Source organism: Chiloscyllium plagiosum, unplaced genomic scaffold (genome assembly GCF_037043375.1).
Source record: "Chiloscyllium plagiosum isolate Xiang-an unplaced genomic scaffold, Cpla_swu_hap1 HiC_scaffold_23, whole genome shotgun sequence".
Lineage (NCBI taxonomy): Eukaryota > Metazoa > Chordata > Chondrichthyes > Orectolobiformes > Hemiscylliidae > Chiloscyllium > Chiloscyllium plagiosum.
The window spans coordinates 45,258,817-45,273,959 of NW_028270161.1; the positions used below are offsets into that span (position 1 = coordinate 45,258,817).

At 42.5% G+C, this 15,143-nt stretch overlaps 1 long non-coding RNA gene across 1 annotated transcript in view; it reads left to right on the forward strand.

The window, feature by feature from the left end:
• LOC148145885 (uncharacterized) overlaps positions 1–13,726 on the forward strand; it is an 87,485-nt gene extending 73,759 nt beyond the window's left edge. The window contains exon 5 of the long non-coding RNA XR_015761221.1: positions 11,347–13,726. This is a non-coding gene — a long non-coding RNA (uncharacterized LOC148145885). The remainder of the gene's footprint in view (positions 1–11,346) is intronic.
• Positions 13,727–15,143: the final 1,417 nt, after the last annotated feature.

Sequence of the window (15,143 nt, forward strand, 5' to 3'; positions counted from 1 at the left end):
CCGATGCGGTCTCCTCTACATTGGGGAGACTGGGCGCCTCCTAGCAGAGCGCTTTAGGGAACATCTCTGGGACACCCGCACCAATCAACCAAATCGCCCCGTGGCTCAACATTTCAACTCCCCCTCCCACTCTGCGGAGGACATGGAGGTGCTGGGCCTCCTCCATCGCTGCTCCCTCACCACTAGACGCATGGAAGAAGAACGCCTCATCTTCTGCCTCGGAACACTTCAACCCCAGGGCATCAATGTGGATTTCAACAGTTTCCTCATTTCCCCTTCCCCCACCGCATCCTTGTTTCTAACCTCCAGCAACACGATCCCCTGACGTGTCCGGACTTGTCCGACCTGCCTAGCTCCTTTTCCACCTATCCACTCCACCCTCTCCTCCCTGACCTATCACCTTCATCTCCTTCCCCACTGACCTATTGTACTCTATGCTACTCTATCCCCACCCCCACCCTCCTCTAGTTTATCTCTCCACGCTTCAGTCTCTCTGCCTTTATTCCTGATGAAGGGCTTTTGCCCGAATCGTCGATTTTGCCTGTCCTCGGATGCTGCCTGAATTGCTGTGCTCTTCCAGCACCACTGATCCAGAATAAGGATTCTCCTTTAGTTTTATTGTATTTGTTATGAATATCACAACAATAGTAAAGGCGATTATCCGTCAAGGTACACAGATTGACAGAAGACAAACTATGTGCTTTGTCAACTGATGGTGGAAACCTTTAAACAGAGATCCTTTGTATAGAGAACTCCTTTGAAATCCTTTCCACCCTGTCAGAAAATGAATAGCTCATTTATCTCAGTCCAGTATCTTGCGCACCAACAAGCAATGGGAACTACCATGAGCATGAAATGTAAATGGTGAATTGCTTAAAGTTCTTTTTCTATGTGAGTGAGAAATGCCGCAAAGTAAATTCCAGTGCTGTTGCATATTAAATTACCCTTGGGAAAGGGACAAACTGTCTACTGATAGTTGCAAGTTTGAATAAATAAAATAAGACAAAGACAATAATTTAGGAGGTTTGTTTCTGAGGTTCCTTCTTCTGCTACAACATTTCTATGAACTCCATGTAACATAACACAAATATTTTTAGTGTCCTGGGAGTGCATTTCCCCTTTTTTTTGGCAGTGTTTTTCTTATCGAGACTCATGATGAGTGATTGCCTAAGGCCCTTGACAACCTTTCTCACACAATTGTCTATCCCTCAGCTCGTTAACTACAAATTCAGCCTCTATGGTGCCCAGCTCATGCAGTTGTGCAGTAGGAAAGGCAGGAGGGTTTGCTGCAATATTCACACCGCTGGTCCCATGGTTAAAACACAGTTCCACAGCACTTCATACTTGGCTAGCCCATTCTTACATCATCTTCCTTCTCACCTATCTGCTCCACCCTCCTCACCGACCTATCATAATCAACCCCAACTGCATCTACCTATCGCCTTCCCAGCTACCTTCCCCCAGACTCACCACCCTCTTATTTATCTCTCAGCCCCCTACCATCGTCTCCTGTTTCTTGATGCTGCCTGACCTGCTGTACTTTTCCAGTGCCATAGTTTTCACTCTGACTCTCCAGCATCTGCAGTCTTCACTTTCTCTCGCTCCTACAACTGAGTAACAGCCCCGAAACGGAAATGTACCCCAGTTTGCTGACCGAGATGAAGAGGTGCTGGTGGACAGGGTGGTCAGAAGAACGACAGAGATTGTGGGCAAGGTCAATGTGGTATCTTCTGGGATCCACAAGGGTAAGGCCATTACTTTTGTCTGCCACTCACAGGGACACCACTACTCTCTAACTTTGCCACTGCACAACCTTTCACCAAGTCTCATGTACTGCACTCTCACTTTTGCCTGCATCAAGTTTGCACCATGGCTTTCCCCCAATTTAATCCTCCCAAATTACTACCTTCTGCACCTTGAATTCACTCAGTGGGGCCTCCTCAACAGCTCTCCTGCCACTGCATCTCTAGCAATTGCTCTTCCATCCAGTCACATCATACTCAGTCCCTCCTGTTGTGGCATGGTAAGAAAACATGTCACATAGCCAGGCCGTGAGAGTCAAGGCACTAGACCCCTCACTTCCTCCAAGGAGTTGGCTGGGGTAAAGGTTACCATTCATGAAGGGATGTAGAGATCTTCACGAGAAACCGACCAAGTGAGCTTCCTGTGCTGCACTGCTTTGCCTGCCTCTTTACAACACTGCTAACTTGCTCTTAGCCTAAACAAATGTCCATCTCTTTTTCACAACTAGTTCCCTCTCTTCTATTGTGCAGGTAATAGTAAGACTCAGTGTGAATGATTGCAGGAAAGGGGCAGGATGCTGCCTATTCTGAGATCTATGTCTACTGCTGAGATGAAGGCACTTCACCCTCTGTGAATACCCTGGCAAGCCTTTCACCTGCACCCTTCACCATATCAAAGACTTCCTCCTCAGTGGGTTCCCTATCTAGATTAGACTGAGGAAGAAATGCCCCAGATTGCTGACACTCAGAGGATTGTGGAAACTAGGCACTTCCTCAGCTCCAGGAAGAAGTTGATTCCATGGTCTAGGCCATTCGTGATTTCATCAAAATGCTTAGACAAGTTATAGGAGTAACGGGCAGGTTTGTTAGAGGCAATCAGTAAACTGGATTGAGAGGGAGGAGCCCCCCAATGTTATCAGTTCCATGTTGATTCTGTCTTGCATGCATTTCACTGCCTCCTTGGACAGGTTGGTCACTGCCATGAAGGCCCAGTCCAGCATACTCAGCGTCTGCCGGATACCTACAAAGACCTGCACTCTTTCTGTTTAGCCATTCATACACAGCACCAATGACAAGGCAAGAAGGGGTTGAGGGACCTTGAATTCTCAAAACTTGCCACTTCCTCATGCACTATGGTGGAATGGTGTTGGAAAATCCAGATCAATATTATACAACATGGGACACACTGTTTGACTTGGTTGCTTGTAATGGTTGGCAAATTTGCAGATTCTGAAGGAGTTGTAGAAAATAATGAGGAGCCTGGAACTTCTCATACCCAAATGGTGCCCACCTATGAGGATAAAACTGCTATAATTAACAGCTTGACTAATGATGAGGCCAGTACTAACAGTCAATGTGAAGGCATTAGTCCCAAAGGACAACTTTATTTATTCATGCATGGGATATGGGCATTGCTGCCTGTCCCTAGTTGCCCTTGAGAAGGTGGTGGTGAGCTGCCTTCTTGAGCCGCTACAGCCCACCTGCTGCAGGTTGACCTACAATGTCCTTAGGGAGGTAATTTCAAGATTTTGACCAAGCGACTGTGAAGGAATGGCAATATATTTTCAAGTCAAGATGGTGAGTGGCTTGGAGTGGAACTTCAAAGTAGTGGTGTTCCCATGTATCTACTGCCCTTGTCCTTGTAGATGGAAGTTGTCTTGGGTTTGGAAGGTGCTGTCTGAGGATGTTTGGTGAATATCTGCAGCACATTTTGTGGATATTACGCACTGCTGCTACTCAGTGTTGGTGCTGGAGGGAATGGATGCCAAAATTGGGTACTATAATTTACAAGAATGGTTTAATCATTGGAGAAAATGTGACTATTATAAGGAGAGCAGGGGAGGCTATGATGAAATATAAAACCTGCAGAAACGTATACCTTGAGTTCATTGATTGGTGGTTAGATACGTCAAATGGGCTCATGAAGTACAAAACTGGAAGACAAGAAAACACTGTGAAGGCTCAAACAGTAGAAAGAGGATAAATCAGTAGGGAAAAATTAAAAGAGAAGTAAGTTTGTATTGTTTATTGCCCATTTAAATCATAGGTAATGGGGCCATGGAAATATTTTTATGGTTGAGACAGGGGTAGATTCTTGTTATGCAAGGGAATGGAAATATAGTGGGAATGTGGAATTCAGAAACAAGCAGATCTGCCGTGATTTTATTGAATGGCAGAGCAGGGTAGAAAGGCTAAATGGCCTATTTCTGTTCCTCATTCATATGTTTCAACATAGAAAAGATACCTTCCTTAATTCAGAAAATCATGTTTTTCAAAAATCTGATTTTTGCACAGGAATATAAATGTCATAATGTTACTTTCTTTAGTTCTGCGTGTGAATATTACCTTAGAATTTATTGGCAAAAATAGAAGGAATGTATAATTTTTAATCATTAACTTCACTATATTTTGGTTAGACATCTCCAATTTGTATGATGGTTGAGTAAGTATCATGTTATTTCAGGGCCATTAAAACAGTCAAGTAAATTCAATTTATTGCTTTTGCTTGTTGCAGGTTATGGTGAATATTATGACTGTTTACAACTTAAACTCTTCATTATGACAGGTTTATGGCACTTACGTATTATTATTATTGAACATAGACTTGATGGGAAAATCTTATCATTAATTGAAGAATAGTTTCTGCATGACAGTGATTGTTACAATAACATTCTGAACATCCTTTAACTCGGACACCTCCTTAAACACAAAAATCAGAGCACTTACCTCCAAAATCAAAAACACGATTCCTCAGAGGATATCTGCTCGTTAACAAATACATGGCAATCAAATATTCCATGCTCAATTTTATGGCATCATAATCCTGGAATGTTTGCAAATCTATACAGTATTGTCATTAATCAAAGGGTGGTATACAAAGTCATCACAATAATTTGAGAGCACTGCTCAACACAGGCAAACACTAATGTTTCAGCTTTGATTTTTGTGGTCAAGCCCTGGTGTGGAATAGTAGAATCTAGAATCTTCTGATTTAGAGCTGAGTGTGCAGCTAACTAAGTCATAGTTAGTATAATGGATTATCCTCTTTGAATGTATTAATATGATGCCTAAAACTTTCATATACCTTCTCATCAAACTCGTCACTGACATTTTTGGTTATGAGGTCAAACTTCACAGACCATAAGTAGCTGCTAGTGTTTGATACCTAAAAAGGTAAGTAGATACTTTAAAAATAGTTTTTATGTAGGACTTTCAAAAGCTGATTGGGTGCAGATGTTCACAGGTAAAGGGACGGCTGAAAACTGGGAAGCTTTCAGAAATGGGATAATAGGAGTCCAGAGACAGTATATTCCTGTTGGGGTGAAAGGAAAGGCTGGTAGGTGTAGGGAATGCTGAATGACAAGAGAAATTGAGGGCTTGGTTAAGGAAAAGAAGGAAGCATATGTCAGGTATAGACAGGATAGATGGAATGAATCCTTAGAAGAATGTAAAGGCATAGGAGTACACTTAAGAGGGAAATCAGGAGGGCAAAAAGAGGACATGAGATAGCTTTGGCAAATAGAGTTAAGGAGAATCCAAAAGGTTTTTACAAATACATTAAGGACAAAAGGGTAACTGAGGAGAGAATACGGCCCCTGAAAGATCAGCAAAGTGGCCTTTATATGGAGCTGCAGGAGATGGGGCAGATACTAAACGAGTATTTTGCATCAGTGGTTACTGTGGAGAAGCACATGGAAGATATAGAATGTAGGGAAATTGATGGTGACATCTTGAAAAATGTCCATATTACAGAGGAGGAAGTGCTGGATGTCTTGAAACGCATAAAGTTGAATAACTCCCCAGAACTTGATCAGGTATACCCTAGATCTCTGTGGGAAGCTAGAGAAGTATTTGCTGGGCCCCTTGCTGAGATACTTGTAGCGTCAATAGTCACAGGTGAGGTGCCAGAAGACTGGAGGTTGGCTAATGTGGTGTCACTATTTAAGAAAGGTGGTAAGGACAAGACAGGGAACTATAGACCAGTGAGCCTGACGGCAGTGGTGGGCATGTTGTTGGAGTGAATCCTGAGGGACAGGATTTACATGTATTTGGAAAGGCAAGAACTGATTAAGGATAGTCAACATGGCTTTGTGCATGGGAAATCATGTCTCACTAACTTAATTGAGTATTTTGAAGAAGTAACAAAGAGGATTGATGAGGGCAGAGTGGTAGGCGTGATCTATTTGGACTTCAGTAAGGTGTTCGACAAGGTTCCCCACGGGAGACTGGTTAGCAAGGTTAGATCTCATGGAATACAGGGAGAACTAGCCATTTGGATACAGAACTGGCTCAAACATAGAAGGGTTGTTTTTCTGACTGGAGGCCTGTGACCAGTGGACTGCCACAAGGATCGGTGCTGGGTCCACTACTTTTTGTCATTTATATAAATGATTTGAATGTGAACGTAGGAGGTATAGTTAGTAAGTTTACAGATGACACCAAAGTGCACGTGAAGAAGGTTACCTCAGATGACAATGGGATCTTGATCAGATGGGCCAATGGGCTGAGGAGTGGCAGATGGAGTTTAATTTAGATAAATGCGAGGTGCTGCATTTTTAGAAAGCAGATCTTAGCAGGACTTATACACTTCATGGTAAGGTCCTGGGGAGTGTTGCTGAACAAAGAGACCTTAGAGTGCAGTTTCATAGCTCCTTGAAAATGGAGTCGCAGGTAGATAGGATAGTGAAGAAGGCGTTTGGTATGCTTTCCTTTATTGGTCAGAGCACTGAGTATAGGAGTTGGGAGGTCATGTTGCGGCTGTACAGGACATTGGTTAGGCCACTGTTGGAATATTACATGCAATTCTGGTCTCCTTTGATTAGATTACATTACATTACATTACAGTGTGGAAACAGGCCCTTCGGCCCAACAAGTCCACACCAACCCGCTGAAGCGCAACCCACCTATATTCCTACATTTACCCCTTACCTAACACTACGGGCAATTTAGCATGGCCAATTCACCTAACCTGCACATCTTTGGACTGTGGGAGGAAACCGGAGCACCCGGAGGAAACCCACGCAGACACAGGGAGAACGTGCAAACTCCACACAGTCAGTCGCCTGAGGCGGGAATTGAACCCGGGTCTCTGGCGCTGTGAGGCAGCAGCATTTCCTATTGGAAAGATGTTGTGAAACTTGAAAGGGTTCAGAAAAGATTTACAAGGATGTTGCCAAGGTTGGAAGATTTGAGCTATAGGGAGCGATTGAATAGGCTGGGGCTGTTTTCCCTGGAACGTCGGAGGCTGAGGGGTGACGTTATAGAGGTTTACAAAATCATGAGGGACATGAATAGGATAAATAGACAAAGTCTTTTCCCTGGGGTGGGGGAATCCAGAACTAGAGGGCATAGGTTCAGGGTGAGAGGGGAAAGATATAAAAGGGACCTGAGGGGCAATGTTTTTATGCAGAGGGTGGTGCGTGTATGGAATGAGCTGCCAGAGGAAGTGGTGGAGGCTGGTACAATTGCAACATTTAAAAGCCATCTGGATGGTTTTATGAATAGGAAGGGTTTGGAGGGATATGGGCTGGGTAAGTGGGACTATGTTATGTTGAGATATCTGGTCGGCATGGACGAGTTGGACCGAAGGGTCTGTTTCCATGCTGTACATCTCTATGACTCTATGTGGAAGTGGTTGGGAGCACTTCAAAGGATTGTTGCTGACTGTTGTCCCATACCTGACCCACATTATCTCCACAACCTCTTCCAGGATATGCAAGTTAAATTGGACCCATAGTGACTAGAGACTGTCTCTGGAGGCACACAGTGCATCACTGTGGTTATTAAAATGATTTAAGATTGGCTAAATTAGCCAAGCCATGGCTTCTGATCCTTGTTGCAAGAACACTAACGTTTTCAGGCCTGAAAACAGATAGACACCAATTTCTATTCTCTTGAATATAAAGATTCATTGGGATAAGGGTGAAGATGAACAGCTTGTGGATGTGTGTGACATGGAGTTAGGAGAAACTGACATCAAGAAGATTAGAGTGGGAAAGGCAAGTCCAGGTCTAGTTATACCCATATTTAGTACACTGCCAGGCAGAGAGAGAGAGAGGTGAGTGAAAAACAGAAGATTTAAGGCTTAGCAGTGTATCCATTTAGCCTAGTTTGCATCCATAATGAATCTAATCAGCACAGACTGAACCTCAATGACAAATCAGATCAGCTCTGACTGAGATTTGCCCATGAACTAACATAGCCGAGTCTGAAAACCACTGTGAACTCAATCAATCTAAACTGTGAGTTAAGAGCCGAGGTTAAGATTTAGCAAAAGCAATTTGCACTTACAGAACACCTGTAACATAGCAATCCTGTCCTGAAGAGTATAGATAAAATGGGTTTAACAATTTGAGGCCGCACTGCTACAGCAGATTGAGGAAATCTGGATTAAAACACAGTCCTGAATCTCAGCCCTACATTGTGAGACTCAAGGGCTGGGAGACGTAATAAGCTATATCTGAGATTCCACGGCAATTATAATAGAATGGATTAAGATGAATGGCAAAAAGGTTAAACTCAAAAACATAGTAAAGATATTGAGACACTTATCTATATGCTACAGACAAAACAGCAGCTGGCCCTCAGACAAAAGCAAGGGAATGCAAAGATAGCTGAAATGGTAAAGCAGGAAATATATCTGACTCAAGTGAAAACAATCCAACTTTACTGGAAGTGAGGCCAGACTAGAAAGCTTCAGGTTTGTGTTCATTCTCAAGAACGCTTATTCAGAGCTCTGTGGATGAGAGGATACCTCAGAAACATTGGTTGGTGCTGAAACACGAGACAGAGTATCCTTTGTAAATTACACTTTCTGATTTGTGTATTGTGAATGTGAGACAAGAAACAAGGAGAGAACACGCGCAAAAGTTTGGAAGCAGGGTCATGAGTTTTAGAAATATTCTTGGAAATGTTGCTTATTGTCAAGGTTTTGCTACACTTGCCAACAAAACAGAAAACACATTATTTCACAATTCCCAGGACACCAGAACCAGAAATTCATGAACTTTGGGAATTGAGGGCAGACGATTAGCACTAAGACCTACTCACAGTGGGGAAGGCCAGCAGTGGTCAGGAATCGAGAATTTGTTGGAGTTGTCTTGACTTTGACACTATAATTGCAATTACATTAGCACAACAGCTGCAGATTTCCAAATCCTTTGAACCAGGCAGAAGTATTGACGACCTCAGCTGGATATAGCAAAACTTTTATAGAGTCACGGGTGAAGATCAGAATGGATCTCCTAAAGAAATGTCAGAAACAAAACAAGCATAATGATGGAGGCTCCACATGAGAAGACTTACCCTCCCCTCACCACCACGCAACCCCACCCTTCCCCAGCACCCCCAATTCTCAATTAAAGTATTCCTAAAGGTCATCATGCTAGCTGTTAGGATTTGTCAAGAAACATTGATGGGAGGAAAAGGCCAGCCTCTAAAACCAATGTGGCCTGGATCAAAGTGACTGAGGAAGTGAGAGACAGAATTGCAAGACATTGAATGTGGATAGAGCACTAAAAACAGTTTTGGACTCTTAACATGGACACACTGGTTACAAAGGCCCAACAACGTCTCTTCTTCCTCAGGCAGCTGAGGAAACTTGGCATGATGACAAATACCCTTGCCAACCTTTATAGGTGTGCCATCGAGAGCATTCTGTCTGGATGTATCATTACCTGGCATGGCAACTGTACCATTCAAGATCAGAGACGGTTATAGAGAGTGGTGAATGTGGCCCGGACAATCACAAAGGCCAACCTCCCATCTATGGAATCCATCTACCAGGCCCACTGTCAAGGAAAGGCTGCCAGTATTCTCAAAGATCCATCCCACTCTGGCAATGTTTTTCTACAACCTCTACCATTGGGGAGAAGGTACAGAAGCCTGAACACATGCACCAGCTGGTTTTGAAACAGTTTCTACCCAACTGTTGTTAGAATACTGAATGGACTCACAAACTCTTAACATTCACCCGTACCTGTGTTTTTATTTTTTGCTGCTGTTTACCTATTATTTACTTATCTCTGCTACTTAACTCGGTGATTTGGCTGTATTGCTTGCAAGACAAAGCTTGTCACTGTACCTCGGTACACATGACAATAAATTCAATTCAATTCAAAAGAGTTTTGATGCCCTCGGCAACGCAGAGGCAATGCTACATTCTGAATTCTCCAATATCTGCAGCATAGCACACCTCAGATCAATCAATAAAGCTTTCAGATTGACCTTGTCCTCCGTCTTGAAATAGATCTATGTCTTCTCCTGAGCAGCTGATACATTTTATTGACATGTCATACCCATACCTCACAACCACTGTCCACAAATGTTATTATACTCTCTTCTACACAGAATGTACTTTTCACTCATAACTCTCTGTTCTCTCTCTTTGCAGAATGGGGAAAGCAGTTGTGTAGTGTTTTGACAATAGTCTTGTAGTTCAAAGAGTGAGGATAAGCTTGTGGGAATGTGGGTTTGAATCCCCCCCCCATTTGTATTCAATTAATATATCTGGAATTAAAATCATCTAATGGTGACAGCAAAGCTGTTGTCACCTGGTTCACTAACATCTTTTAAGGAGGGAAATCTGCTATCCTTACCTAGTCTGGTGTACATGTGGCTTCAGTTCCTCAGCAACATGGTTGATTCATAAATGGTCTCAGCAAGCCATTCATTTGAATCTAATCACTCAAAGTCTCAGATAGACCATCTAGCAAGGCACCAGAATTAGCAATGGCATACACAGTTTGACTAACTGTACAAAGACCTCCTTGTGAACCTCTAGGGACTTGTATAAAACTTAAAAGAGTTTTTCCACAAACTGGATAAACAAGAATCTGATATAGTCATACCAGTTGGGTTCAATCTTACGTTTTTCTAGTTGCATTGATCTTGCTGGAGGGTTATATGTCATGAAGCCTAGCAAACTTGCTCATCTCCGCTTAGCAAAATCTGCCACATTAATTACTTAGCTGTCCTTAGATACAAAGAATTTGGTTAGAAAGGTGTGCCAATATAAGCCTTTCCTGTTAATTTACTGTTAAATTAGTACTCCCTCTCTCTCTTTCCTATCATGGCCTATTTATTATTTCCCATATTAATGTATTTTTTCCTTTTCCTTGTCTCTATTCTTTTATTTATTGGATTTCTCTTGGTCCCTGGTCCCCACTGTTTAATTTAAAAGTTTCTCGACTTTACTAGTTATGCAGCTTGCTAGAGCACCAGCCGAGCACGGATCAAGTGTAAACTGTCAAATAACCATCAGGTAACTACCAGGGAACCAGTTTTAATGATGTTCGCTGAATGATAAATATTGGAAAGATGTTAGGAGTTGAAAGCTCCTGAGTAGTTGTATGATTTGTGCCCATGAACTCTTTTCCATCCACAAATGAAGGCAGATAAGACTTTGGATAAATGGCACATTAAAAGATTGATATTCCTCAGTATTAGGCTGAAGTCTCAGGAGTGGATCCTCAACACTCAAATTTCTGATGCAGAGATGAGAAAGCTAAAATAGAGTCAACATCAACATCTAGATACTTTGGTCCATGATATCATATTGATATGTTCTTGCAAATTCATTTTAACAATCATATTTTTACTGCAGGTATTGATTGTTGACAAGATGCACTGTAGTAATACATCAAGCCTACTTGAACAGCACATTGCAAACCCAGGATCTCTACCGAGGACAAGGGCAGAATATGCATTGAAGCACCATCACATGCAAGTTCCTTCCATATCATACCCCATTCTGAATTGGAACTGTACTGCCATTCCTTCACTTTTGCTGGGTCAAAATCCTGGAGCTCCCTTCCAAACAGCACTGTGCATGGACATAACCACCACGGACTGCAATGGTTCAGAAAGGCAGATCAGCATCACCTTCTCAAGGACAATTAGGGGTAGCCATAAAAATGCAGGACTGGCCAGAGACATCCAAAGGCAGTGAATGAACAAGAAAAATCCAAAAATATTACAGGGGTATTTTATTGTTAAAGTAGCATAAAAATATTTTGTAATCATTGGAACAGATTACTTTTGGAGCTACCATAGATAACATTTTAATTGTGTTTTGCCATCTAACTCAATTATGCTTTATTGGTTTATTAATTATCTTCTTGAGGTTTAGCAGTATTCAAAGTAATTTGCCTTTTTTTTAGGCTTGATTTCTTCCCATTCCTTTTCTTCTAAGTTTTAATTATATATAAAAAAAGAAACATTAACATCACTTTTGATTGTCAGTTTTTTTAAAGTCCATTAATGAACTAGTCTGGGACATTAACTTGCTTTGAGATGGCCACAATAATAGCATTCTGTATAGTGTGTGTGAACTTTCTGTCCATTCCCCAGCATTTTACTGTTGCCATAAGTTTAATATCCTATTCACCCAAATTTCCGTTTACTAACCACATGATATATTGCCTCTGCAGTTAGAATCTTTTCAAATAACTCTAAGAATTTAAGCTCAAGAGACTTGGAATGTTGATTTTCGGTCAACATTCCTTTCAATTATGCATGCATGGATCTATCTGAAGGTGAATACCTTTCAAACTCCTTAATCTTTCATCTAGATTTTTGTAAGATACCATGGTTTATTCTTGAATGTAACAGCTGATAGACATGATCTGTTTCCCTAAACTCAGGAAACAATGTGAAACTTGTTAGGTTATGAGTGCAACTAATTTTTAAGAAGCAAATGTCAGACTTGAAGATGAGAATGCAATTTGTAAGATTTGACTTGTAATTAGAATGTAACACATACCTATTGGCCAAATATTGTTTAGAAGTCAGAATGTCTAAGAAAATAGTTCTACAATACTAAGTGGCAGGCTTTTAAAATGAATTAGTATTCATTATAAGAGTAAATTCGTCAACGACAGCGCATCGAGACAATCATTAGTTAACAACTTTCAACATAAAGATGGAACTAATATGCAGCAATGAGGAAGCCGCACCATTACATTAACACCTGCTCTGAAATTCTGATGGTATGTTATTTACTTGTAATTAAAAGTGAAATTACATCCACCTTTGAAAAGGGAAAATGATTTATAGAATGTATTAATGAGTGTGAAACACCAGTCTGGCAGAGATGGAATGGTACTGCAGACCTGTTGAAAATGTTAATTTATATGTTGTAACAAACCTCCTTGAAGTGGGTAGCAACTCTATCTCCAAGATAGAAGCGCTGGGTTCAAATCCCACTTCTGGATTTAATAGATGAGGGAAATGTGTCTTTAACATGGCCAAACATGGAGTGCCATCTTGCAATTCCTTCCAACACACACCAATTGCTGCTGATAATAGCAGGAAAGATACCATAACTATCCATAGCTCCAAGGTAAAGTAAAGTTGAGTATAGTCTTAGCAAACAATAGGGCTACTCTCTCATTAGACAGAGGTAATTGGTGGTGGTTTAACCTAAGGATCACCATTCTTCAGAGATTCAGGACAGTCCTTTAATGGTAACCTCAGCTGATGTGGAAATTGAATCCATGCTGCTTCTGTCACTCTGTATCAGCCAACTGAGTTAACTCGCTCCTGCCCCAACATCCCCATCCCAGCTACAGGGAACAACATATATATGAAGATTAATACTGTCATAGTAATTTGAACACCTTGGTTGGATGGAAGAGACCACTGCTGGTTGAATCAACTGGCTGGGTAGTGAATGTGGATCACAATGATGCTGGCAGCATTGGGTTCAATCCCCATTCCAGCTAGGTTGGTTTTGGAAGCTGCCTCTTTGCCATACCCATGATGGAGGTCATAAGATTGTGGTGTTGGGATTCACGTTTGTCTTTCATTATAGAACAAAAGAAGCAGAAAAAGCCTATTTACTTTTGGTCATGGATCAGAAAGTTACCTTGAGAAAATACAATTTAAAGATACCTTAAATTACATGAATTGAAAAGTAATGGAATGTTTTCACTGATACAAATCACAAATACAAGGAATATTTTTTATAAACTGCTGAATGGATACATTATTCTGAGTGGTTAAATAAATTCTTGTTATATATTACTTTTAAGAAGAAGCACAATTCTAGAAAGGTAAGGAACAATCATGGAAAGTGTCCTGGCAATTGGACAAGAAATCTGATGTATGAAATCATGAAGATTGTCCTCCTTCAAAAAGACTAACTTGATACTGAATATTTCAGGCATGACTTCAAAGGGAGAAAGTGAGGACTGAAGATGCTGGAGATTAGTGTGATGCTGGAAAAGCACAGCAGGTCAGGCAGCATCCGACAAGCAGGAAAATCGACGTTTCGGGCAAAAGCCTTCATCAGGAATGAGGCTGGGAGCCGAGGGGGTGGTGAGATAAATGGGAGGGGTAGTTAGTCCGGGGGGGGGGGGAAGGTGGTTAAGCGTGCGATAGGTGGATGGAGGTGGGGGTAACGGTGATAGGTCAGACAGAGAGGTGGAGCAGATAGGTGGAAAGGAAGATTGTCAGGTAGTACAGGTCATGAGGGCAGTGCCGAGTTGGAAGGTTGGAACTGGGATAAGGTGGGGGAGGGAAATGAGGAAACTAGTGAAATCCACATTGATGCCATTGGGTTGGAGGGTCCCAAGGTGGAAGGTTAGATTAGATTACTTACAGTGTGGAAACAGGCCCTTTGGCCCAACAAGTCCACACCGACCCACCGAAGCACAACCCACCCAGACCCATTCCCCTACACCTAACACTACAGGCAATTTAGCATGGCCAATTCCCCTGACCTGCACATTTTTGGACTGTGGGAGGAAACCGGAGCACCCGGAGGAAACCCACGCAGACACGGGGAGAATGTGCAAACTCCACACAGTCAGTCGCCTGAGGCGGGAATTGAACCCGGGTCTCTGGCGCTGTGAGGCAGCAGTGCTAACATTCTTTCTTCAGGTGTCGGGTACTAAGGGAGTGGCGATGGAGGAGGCCCAAGACCTGCATATGCTTGGCAGAGTGGGAGGGGAAGTTGAAGTGGTCGGCCATGGGACAGTTGGGTTGGTTGGTGCAGGTGTCCTGGAGATGTTCTCTGCAAGTAGGCGTTGTGTCTCCCCAATGTAGAAGAGACCGCATTGGGAGCAACGGATACATTAAATGACACATGTGGATGCGCAGGTAAAACTCTGATGGAGGTGGAAGGCTCCTTTGGGGCCATGGACAGAAGTTGGGGGGGGAGGTGTGGGTATAGGTTTTGCAATTCCTGCGGTGGCAGGGGAAGGTGCCGGAAGGGGAGTGTGGGTTGGTGGAGGGCCTGGACCCAATGGGAGAGTTGCAGAGGGAATAGTCTTTACGGAAAGCAGATAGGGGTGGGGAGGGAAATATCTCTGGTGGTGGGGTCTGTTTGTAGGTGGCAGAAATGGCAGAGGATGATGCGACGTATACGGAAGTTGTTGGGGTGGAAGGTGAGAACCGGGG